The 10,050-nt window shown below is 36.9% G+C and overlaps 1 long non-coding RNA gene across 1 annotated transcript; it reads left to right on the top strand.

Moving 5' to 3' along the window:
• Positions 1-3,780: 3,780 nt before the first annotated feature.
• LOC132733560 (uncharacterized) lies at positions 3,781-6,399 on the top strand. The gene is made up of 2 exons (XR_009626181.1): positions 3,781-4,467; positions 5,485-6,399. It is a non-coding gene; the product is annotated as an uncharacterized LOC132733560 (long non-coding RNA).
• Positions 6,400-10,050: the final 3,651 nt, after the last annotated feature.

The raw sequence follows: 10,050 nt of genomic DNA, 5'->3' as shown, positions 1-10,050 counted from the left end.
TTGATGGAAAAAATCGAGGCAAAATAGTGATTTTTGGCAATTTTGAGATGTCCCCTCGTTGCCATGGTAACAGGAAATTTAAGACTGAGCATGTCGTTACAAAGGCAATTGATGGTCCAGTCAACATTTGTGCCAAGTTTGATTAGTATTGCAGCATTTTTCATAGTTTCATAGCAGTTTGAACTTGTAACAGGAGGCTTTTCAGTGAAAACGGCCATTTTTCACAATATGCTCATGGGGGAAAGGGTTAACTAAAAAAAATTAAAAATGTTACAAAACAACAATTTTTCACCAAAATTAGGTGAAAGACCACATGTTAACATGGAAAAACTAGTTTTTAGGTGATTTCAAAGTTTTTCATTATTTTTTGTTAACCCTTTACCCCATATATACGCGAAACAACGCACTTTCGACCCCCCCCCCTTTTTTTAGGCCTCAAAGAGTGAAAAAATGTCCTATTTGGGCCCCAAACACATGTTTTTTGTTTGAGAAATGTTGCTAAAAAAATTGAGCACTTTTTCGGCGCCGCCCCCCATCCAAAAGATACATCAGGGGGTTGCCAGAAGGGGGATGTGCCCCCTTCTGTTAGGGGGGTTTGAAGGGGGGCGGAGTCCCCCTCATCGCCAAGAAAATTTTGGACTTGTGAGAGGCTAAAAATGACCCCAGGTCGATCATAATGTAACGTGTAACCAACGCTGAAAAGCCTTTGACTCTATCTCAATCCCTTGAGAAGTTGCAGCACTTTGAAATAAATTTTGATGGAAAAAATCGAGGCAAAATAGTGATTTTGGGCAATTTTGAGATGCCCCCTCGTTGCCATGGTAACAGGAAATTTAAGACTGAGCATGTCGTTACAAAGGCAATGGTCCAGTCAACATTTGTGCCAAGTTTGATTAGTATTGAAGCATTTTTCATAGTTTCATAGCAGTTTGAACTTGTAACAGGAGGCTTTTCAGTGAAAACGGCCATTTTCCACAATATGCTCATGGGGGAAAGGGTTAACTAAAAAAATTATAAATGTTACAAAACAACAATTTTTCACCAAAATTAGGTGAAAGACCACATGTTAACATGGAAAAACTAGTTTTTAGGTGATTTCAAAGTTTTTCATTATTTTTTGTTAACCCTTTACCCCATATATACGCGAAACAACGCACTTTCGACCCCCCCCCCCTTTTTTAGGCCTCAAAGAGTGAAAAAATGTCCTATTTGGGCCCCAAACACATGTTTTCGTTTGAGAAATGTTGCTAAAAAAATTGAGCACTTTTTCGGCGCCGCCCCCCATCCAAAAGATACATCAGGGGGTTGCCAGAAGGGGGATGTGCCCCCTTCTGTTAGGGGGGTTTGAAGGGGGGCGGAGTCCCCCTCATCGCCAAGAAAATTTTGGACTTGTGAGAGGCTAAAAATGACCCCAGGTCGATCATAATGTAACGTGTAACCAACGCTGAAAAGCCTTTGACTCTATCTCAATCCCTTGAGAAGTTGCAGCACTTTGAAATAAATTTGATGGAAAAAATCGAGGCAAAATAGTGATTTTGGGCAATTTTGAGATGCCCCCTCGTTGCCATGGTAACAGGAAATTTAAGACTGAGCATGTCGTTACAAAGGCAATGGTCCAGTCAACATTTGTGCCAAGTTTGATTAGTATTGAAGCATTTTTCATAGTTTCATAGCATTTTGAACTTGTAACAGGAGGCTTTTCAGTGAAAACGGCCATTTTCCACAATATGCTCATGGGGGAAAGGGTTAACTAAAAAAATTATAAATGTTACAAAACAACAATTTTTCACCAAAATTAGGTGAAAGACCACATGTTAACATGGAAAAACTAGTTTTTAGGTGATTTCAAAGTTTTTCATTATTTTTTGTTAACCCTTTACCCCATATATACGCGAAACAACGCACTTTCGACCCCCCCCCCTTTTTAGGCCTCAAAGAGTGAAAAAATGTCCTATTTGGGCCCCAAACACATGTTTTCGTTTGAGAAATGTTGCTAAAAAAATTGAGCACTTTTTCGGCGCCGCCCCCCATCCAAAAGATACATCAGGGGGTTGCCAGAAGGGGGATGTGCCCCCTTCTGTTAGGGGGGTTTGAAGGGGGGCGGAGTCCCCCTCATCGCCAAGAAAATTTTGGACTTGTGAGAGGCTAAAAATGACCCCAGGTCGATCATAATGTAACGTGTAACCAACGCTGAAAAGCCTTTGACTCTATCTCAATCCCTTGAGAAGTTGCAGCACTTTGAAATAAATTTGATGGAAAAAATCGAGGCAAAATAGTGATTTTGGGCAATTTTGAGATGCCCCCTCGTTGCCATGGTAACAGGAAATTTAAGACTGAGCATGTCGTTACAAAGGCAATGGTCCAGTCAACATTTGTGCCAAGTTTGATTAGTATTGAAGCATTTTTCATAGTTTCATAGCAGTTTGAACTTGTAACAGGAGGCTTTTCAGTGAAAACGGCCATTTTCCACAATATGCTCATGGGGAAAGGGTTAACTAAAAAAATTATAAAAGTTACAAAACAACAATTTTTCACCAAAATTAGGTGAAAGACCACATGTTAACATGGAAAAACTAGTTTTTAGGTGATTTCAAAGTTTTTCATTATTTTTTGTTTAACCCTTTACCCCATATATACGCGAAACAACGCACTTTCGACCCCCCCCCCTTTTTTTAGGCCTCAAAGAGTGAAAAAATGTCCTATTTGGGCCCCAAACACATGTTTTCGTTTGAGAAATGTTGCTAAAAAAAATTGAGCACTTTTTCGGCGCCGCCCCCCATCCAAAAGATACATCAGGGGTTGCCACAAGGGGGGGATGTGCCCCCTTCTGTTAAGGGGGTTTGAAGGGGGGGCGGAGTCCCCCTCATCGCCAAGAAAACTTTGGACTTTTGAGAGGCTAAAAATGACCCCAGGTCGATCACAATGTAACGTGTAACCAACGCTGAAAAGCCTTTGACTCTATCTCAATCCCTTGAGAAGTTGCAGTACTTTGAAATAAATTTTGATGGAAACAATCGAGGCAAAATAGTGATTTTTTGGGCAATTTTGAGATGCCCCCTCGTTGCCATGGTAACAGGAAATTTAAGACTGAGCATGTCGTTACAAAGGCAATGGTCCAGTCAACATTTGTGCCAAGTTTGATTAGTATTGAAGCATTTTTCATAGTTTCATAGCAGTTTTGAACTTGTAACAGGAGGCTTTTCAGTGAAAACGGCCATTTTCCACAAATAAAATAAAATGTTATCAAGTTCTCGGAGAATTCAGGCATACTAGTTTAAGATATTCATAATGCATATTGCAAATCTCATTGTTGTTTTTTTTTTATATCATAATATATATAACATTGACGAAAAAATGTACTCACCAAATGTTCGTTTTGGTTGATTTGGTTCCGATAGAATTGTGTCACACATCATGGTATTTTAACTATCTTAAACTATTCATATTAAGATACTTGTATGTGAACAGATGTAATTAATTTAAAGAATTGTATATGTGTGTATTCAGGATTACTCCTATAATACGGTGAACTGTCCGAAGCCACGTCGATGTCTTGACTTCGTAGGACCCTTACATATACCTGGTCAATTAACAGTGTCCAGTTGTTTCTTCGCGTCATGTTTGTATGTTACCGCGCATTGCATAAGGGGCCAGTTAAGTGTCTAATTGCTAATCAGCGATGCGTGTTTTTTTCCTTTTTTTTAAAAACTCATTTTTGGCCAAAATATTGGTCCGGCCAGGGCCGGACCGGCCGGACCATCGACGACGGCCTTGAGGACTAGCTGTTGCAATTATTAATCAATATTATAAATTCATTTAAGGAAGAGCTTAATAAAAGTCTAATTAATGTGTGTTGATATTTAAGATTATTAGCCTCACGCGGAAATTCCCCTAAATCCAACTGTTTACTGTTTACTGTTTCCTTGGAGATTGTAAGCACTTCAGACTTTCGTTTTCAATTGATAAAACATTGGTAATTTACCTAAGCTAGTTAATTGTTTTTGACTTGTTATGTTAACATTTCATTTAAGTAAAAAATAATTTACTTATTAGTCACAAACGTTTCAAGATACTTACCGCAATTTCTTCAAATTTTGAGAAAATATTATCCGGGGCTATTTTCCGCCATATTGATTTACTCCAATTTTACAGCGCATGCGTATTGTAAACGAACACTACTAAATTATCGAAAGATTTCACAACACTAAATATTTCCCTACACTTTCTTTAGAAAAAAGGGTTAAGAGACTCTTTGCGAATGATTATTTGAGGCAATATTGTGCCTTTTCTTTATTATGAGAAAATAATAGCAGGTATATATCATTTTTTTCATTTTTTTTATCATCTAATTCACGGGGATAGGGCGTTTACCACAACTTTTCGGCGCAACGTCAAAATATCATACTTCTGACCGAGACATCGTATATTTCTGGACAAAATATTAATGGCGGGATAACCAAATTGCAGGTAATAGCTTACAAAATATCTTACTGCTGGACATTGCAAAATTTTTTCAATTGTTTAAGTACTCCATCGAATTTTTGAAACAATTTATCGTTAATCTAGCACAACACAAAGTCAATTCACAAAAATTACATACTTCGAAGAAATAGTGTTTACAAAAGATCGTGTCTACCTCAACATGACTCGTACTTGTCACAAAAACATGTGCTAAAACAACAATGTATTTGTTTTATGACCCTACGAGCTTGTGTATACATTATGGTTAGTCATAAATTCAAGTTCCATACAAAATTGTGTGTTTGTATTGTAAATTTTAGGGAATATTTATGTTGAAAAAAGGCCTATTGACTCGAATATTGGAGCACCGTACAACACTGAATTTAAAAACCGCATTCTTTTTCCGTTGAGCGATAAATACTGGAACCGTTTTCATTTGCACCATACTTTATAAGTAACTGTTAATTTACCTGCTGTTATGTTATATGATGCTGTTATCACATGTTATTTTATGGAAAACTTCCGAAGGTCTGGTCTATGTAAATAATACTAGTTAGATAAGTGCAATGGTATCTTATATATTTTATTCTGATATCGAGAAAAGGACACAAAAGTATTTGCTAGTACGCATGAAAATCTCTTGTTTTGTTAGGAATTAGCCTAGCTGGTGACATTTAGCTTTTTCTAAGAACTGTAATGTTTGCATGCGAAAAAGCAGCTTCAAATAACATGTTCTTGTACTGAGAGAGACAAACACTTTGTAAAGCTGAAATTTATTTTCAAAAAGTTGTCTGTTTTAGAATGACGTGTATTCTTAGAACCCCGGGCTCGTCTTGAGTCTTCATTCAAACGTTTCACCTTTACTTATAAGTTTTCTAATTAGCAAGGTTTCATGTCATTGATTTTGTGATTTTACATATATTAATAGCGGATATGCAGCTAATGATTGTCTTACAAGCATTTCGTTGCAAAGGCATAAATTAAGGCTATAATTATATATTCTGTTATTTGTTTCACATTTAGTGGCAACAACAATGATCAGCCTGCCATAAAAAACTTTGAGAAGAAAGAAATTGCTGTGTTATATAATGTTGCTGGTATTTTCGGTCAATGACTCATCAATAAGCCTATCTATTTCCGACTGAAGGTTCACAGACGAGTCTCTATGAGAATGCATGGATGTTCTGCTGTGTTTCATGGTAACTCTCGATACAGTCTTGCCTATTATAAGTGACTTATAGAATCAGAAATTGAGCTGAATTTTGTGCTAACATATTTTGTTGTTGTTTTTGTTTGGCTTTACGGCGCCATGACACAACTTAGGTCATATGGCGCCAAACTGAAAAGATGATTTGTGCTTACCTAAGGAGTTACAAACTTAAAGAAAAACCCGGGATCAAAACAACCTCACCTGTTGGAGCTAAGAGATGCAGATACTCTGGTCATGCGAACCCAATTGGTCGCCTCTTACGATCATGCAGGGATGAAAGGCAGTTGCAATTTTGATGCCTCAACTGTCAAAGGCAATCGACTCCTATAAGACTCAAAATTAGCAATGTTTCATATGATTGATTTAAGTGATTTAACATATAGAGGGTATGTAGCTAATTATTGTCTAACACGCATATCGTTGCAAAGAAATGCATTAGTATAATTATATATTATGTTGTTTGTTTCACATTTAGTGGCAACTGTTGTCTTGAGCCTTCATTCAAACGTTTCACCTATACTTATAAGTTTTCTAATTAGCAACCATGTCATTAATTTTAGTGATTTAACATATAGAGGATATGTAGCTAATTATTAACTTACAAGCACACAAGCACATCGTTGCAAAGACATGAATTAAGACTATAGTTATATATTATGTTATTTGTTTCACGTTTAGTGGCAACTGCAATGATCTGCCTGCCATAAAAAACTTTGAAAAGAAAGAAATTGCTGTGTTATATAATGTTGCTGGTATTCTCGGTCAATGACTCATCAATAAGCCTACCTATTTCCGACTGAAGGTTCACAGACGAGTCTCTATGAGAATGCATGGATGTTCTGCTGTGCTTCATGGTAACTCTAGATACAGATTTGCCCATTATAAGCGACTTATAGAATAAAAAAAAATGCTTTACTTTGGCGCACCGAACACAATTCAGGTCACATAAAAAAGGAATGATGTTTTTCGCTGTCTTCGGGAGTTACAAATTTCACCAATGAGTTGTTGAAATATTGATCAGTAAACGTGTTTACCTATAAGGTCAATGTGATCTTGACCTCTGTCCCCTTGACCCCAAAATACCATTGTGGTCATCTTTTGACTATAAGCAATGCATCTGAAATTTGAAGGTCAAGAGTCAATCGGTTGTCCAGTTATTAATAGGAAACCGTCTTGACATACCAGGATAAGGTGACCTTGACCTTTGACTCCAAAGTAAAAAGGGGTCATATATTCGCCAAGAACAATCCATAGACGAAGTTTCAAGGACCAAAGGCCCATGGTTTGTCAAGTTATTGATCAGAAATCGTTTTTAGCTACAAGGACAATATGACTATGACATTATAGCAATGACCACAAAATCAGTAGCGGTCATCTACTTGCCAAGACCAATGCATCTACAAAGTTTGAGGGTCAACAGCCTATGGCTCGTCAAGTTATTGATCGGACACAATTTTTACCTACAAAGTCAATATGACCTTGGCCCCTTGACCCAAAAATCAATAGGGGTCATCTACTAGCAAAGTACAATGCACCTATGAAGTTTGAGGGCTAACAGCCAATGAGTTGTCAGGTTACTGATCAGGAAAGTTTTGACCTAAAATTGACCAAAATCAATAAGGGTCATCAACTAGTTATGAGCAATCATCAGTTTCTAGGCATAAGCGTTTTTTAGTTATTAATCAGAAACCGTTTTTACCTTCAATTTAAATATGACATTGACCTTTGACCCCTTGACGTCAAAATCAACAGGGGTCATCCACTGGTCATGAACAATCATCATATCTAGTTTGAAGTTCCTATGCTGATTGGTTCTTTAGTTATTGATCAGAAAACGATTTTACCTATAATATCAATGTGACCTTGACCACTTGACTGCAAAATCAATCGGAATCATATACTGGTCATGAACAATCATCATACCAAGTTTGAAGTGCCTAAAAGGTCTAAGTTATTGATCGGAAACCGTTTTTATCTACAAGGTCAATGTGACCTTGACCTTTGATCCCAAAAAGAAGTTGGGTCATCTACTGGTCATGAACAATCATCATACTAAGTTTGAAGTTCCTATGCCTAAAAGTTCTTTAGTTGTTGATCAGAAACATTTTTTACCTACAAGGTCAAAGTGACCTTGACCCAAAAAATAATAGGGCTCATCTTCTGGTCATGAACAATTATCATACCACGTTCGAAGTTTCTAAGCCTAAAAGTTATTGATTAGAAAATGTTTTACCTTCAATGTCAATGTAACCTTGACCTTTGATCCCAAAATTAATAGGGGTCATCTACTGGTCATGAAGAATCAATATTCAATGTTTGAAGATCAAAAATCAGAAAGTAAAATTTTAACAAGTTATATGCCCTTATTTAGTTCAGTAGGAGAGGGAAAAACAAATAATTGCACAAATGAGTTCTGTACATTTTTTTATTACGAACAATCACACACTCATGCTATCAAAACAAGCTAACAAATAAATTTTACTAATAAAAAAGTATATTGTATTACATTAATAACATAACCCAGTGCTCTATAAAGTTTATGTGACAAGATCTAATAGTTATATATTGTTAACATTTCTCTAACCTGATATGCATGCCACCATTTAAAAAAACATATTAAGCTATTTTTAATTAATCAAAAACAATTTACATTCATACTATATTTGCACTAATAAAACATTACGTTGTTATTTTTAGCTCACCTGAGCAATGCTCAGGGTGAGCTATTGTGATCACCCTGTGTCCGTCGTCCGTCGTCGTGCGGCGTGCGTCGTGCGTCGTGCGTAGTCAACTTTTCATATAAACAACATCTCCTCTGAAACCAATGACTGCACATCAACCAAACTTTACAGAAATGATCCTTGGGTGGTCCCCTTTCAAAGTTGTTCAAATGGTTCCGATCTGTTGCATATGTAGGTCACAGGGCCAGAAAAGGATTTCAAAAAACACAAAATTAAAAAATCTTCTTGTCTGAAAGTACATGGGCCAGAGCTTTGATTTTTGGTATATGGTATCATGTCTATGGGTCCTCTACCAAAGTTGTTCAAATTTTGTCCCTAGTGTCAAAAGTTGCGCCCGCGCCCGGGGGGGGGTTGGGGGTCATAGGTTTTCCTTATATGTCTATAGGTAAATCTAAAAAAAATCTTCTTCTCAGATTTGGCAAAGGCTACAGATTAGATATTTGCATGAAACATTGTGTGTAGTAGACCTCTATCAAGATTGTTCAAATAATGGCCCTAGGGTCAAAATTGGCCCAGCCCTGGGCCCGGTCATTGATTTTCATTAAATACATGTACATATAGTGAAAACTTGAAAAATCTTCTGGTCTGAAAGTAAATGGCCTAGAGCTTTGGATTTTGGTATATGGTATCATCTATGGGTCCTCTACCAAAGTTGTTCAAATTTTGGTCCCTAGTGTCAAAATTGGCCCCGCCCCGGGGGTCATAGGTTTTTCCTTATATGTATATAGTAAAATCTAAAAAAATCTGTCTTCTCTGATTTGGCAAAGGCTACAGATTAGATATTTGGCATGAAACATTGTGTAGTAGAACCTCTATCAAGATTGTTGAAATAATGGCCCTAGGGTCAAAATTGGTCCCGTCCCGGGGGTCATAGGTTTCTAATATGTATATAATAAAACATAAAAAAATCTTCTTCTCTGAATTGGCAAAGGCTACAGGTAAGATTATTTGGCATGAAATATTGTGGTGATAGACCTCTACCAAGATTGTTCAAATCGTAATGGCCCTCGGGTCAAAATTGGCCCCGCCCTCGGGGTCATTGATTTCGTTATTATACATATAGTGAAAACTTGAAAAATCTTATGGTCTGAAAGTAAATGGCCTAGAGCTTTGATATTTTGGTCTATGGTATCATCTATAGATCCAAAACAAAAGTTGTTCAAAATTTTGTTCCTAGAATTAAAATCGGCCCCGCCCTGGGGGTCATTGATTTTCCCTATATGTATATAGTAAAAACTTAAAAAATCTTCTTTAAAAAACCAAAGAGCTAGAGCTAAGATATTTAGCATAAAACATCTTGTCTAATGGGTGTCTACCAAGTTTGTTCAAATAAAAGCCCTGGGGTCAAAATTGGCCCGCCCCAGGGGGTCATTGATTTTCCCTATAAATGCATATAGTAAAAACTTAAAAAAAAATTCTTTGAAAGAACCCAAAGAGCTAGAGCTAAGATATTTAGCATGAAACATGTTCTAATGGATGTCTACCATGGTCGTTCAAATAAGAGCCCTGGGTGTCAAAATTGGCCCCGCCCCGGGGGTCATTCATTAGCTCGATTTTTAGATTATATACATATATATATATACATACATATATACATACATATATATTGTTACGCTCTAAAGTACTAAGGTTTCCCGT

The sequence above is a fragment of the Ruditapes philippinarum genome, unplaced genomic scaffold (genome assembly GCF_026571515.1).
Source record: "Ruditapes philippinarum isolate M1 unplaced genomic scaffold, ASM2657151v2 ctg18030_1_1_1_1, whole genome shotgun sequence".
NCBI classification, from domain to species: Eukaryota; Metazoa; Mollusca; class Bivalvia; order Venerida; family Veneridae; genus Ruditapes; species Ruditapes philippinarum.
Note: the sequence above shows the minus strand (reverse complement) of the source record. Positions and strands in the feature narration are given on the sequence as shown.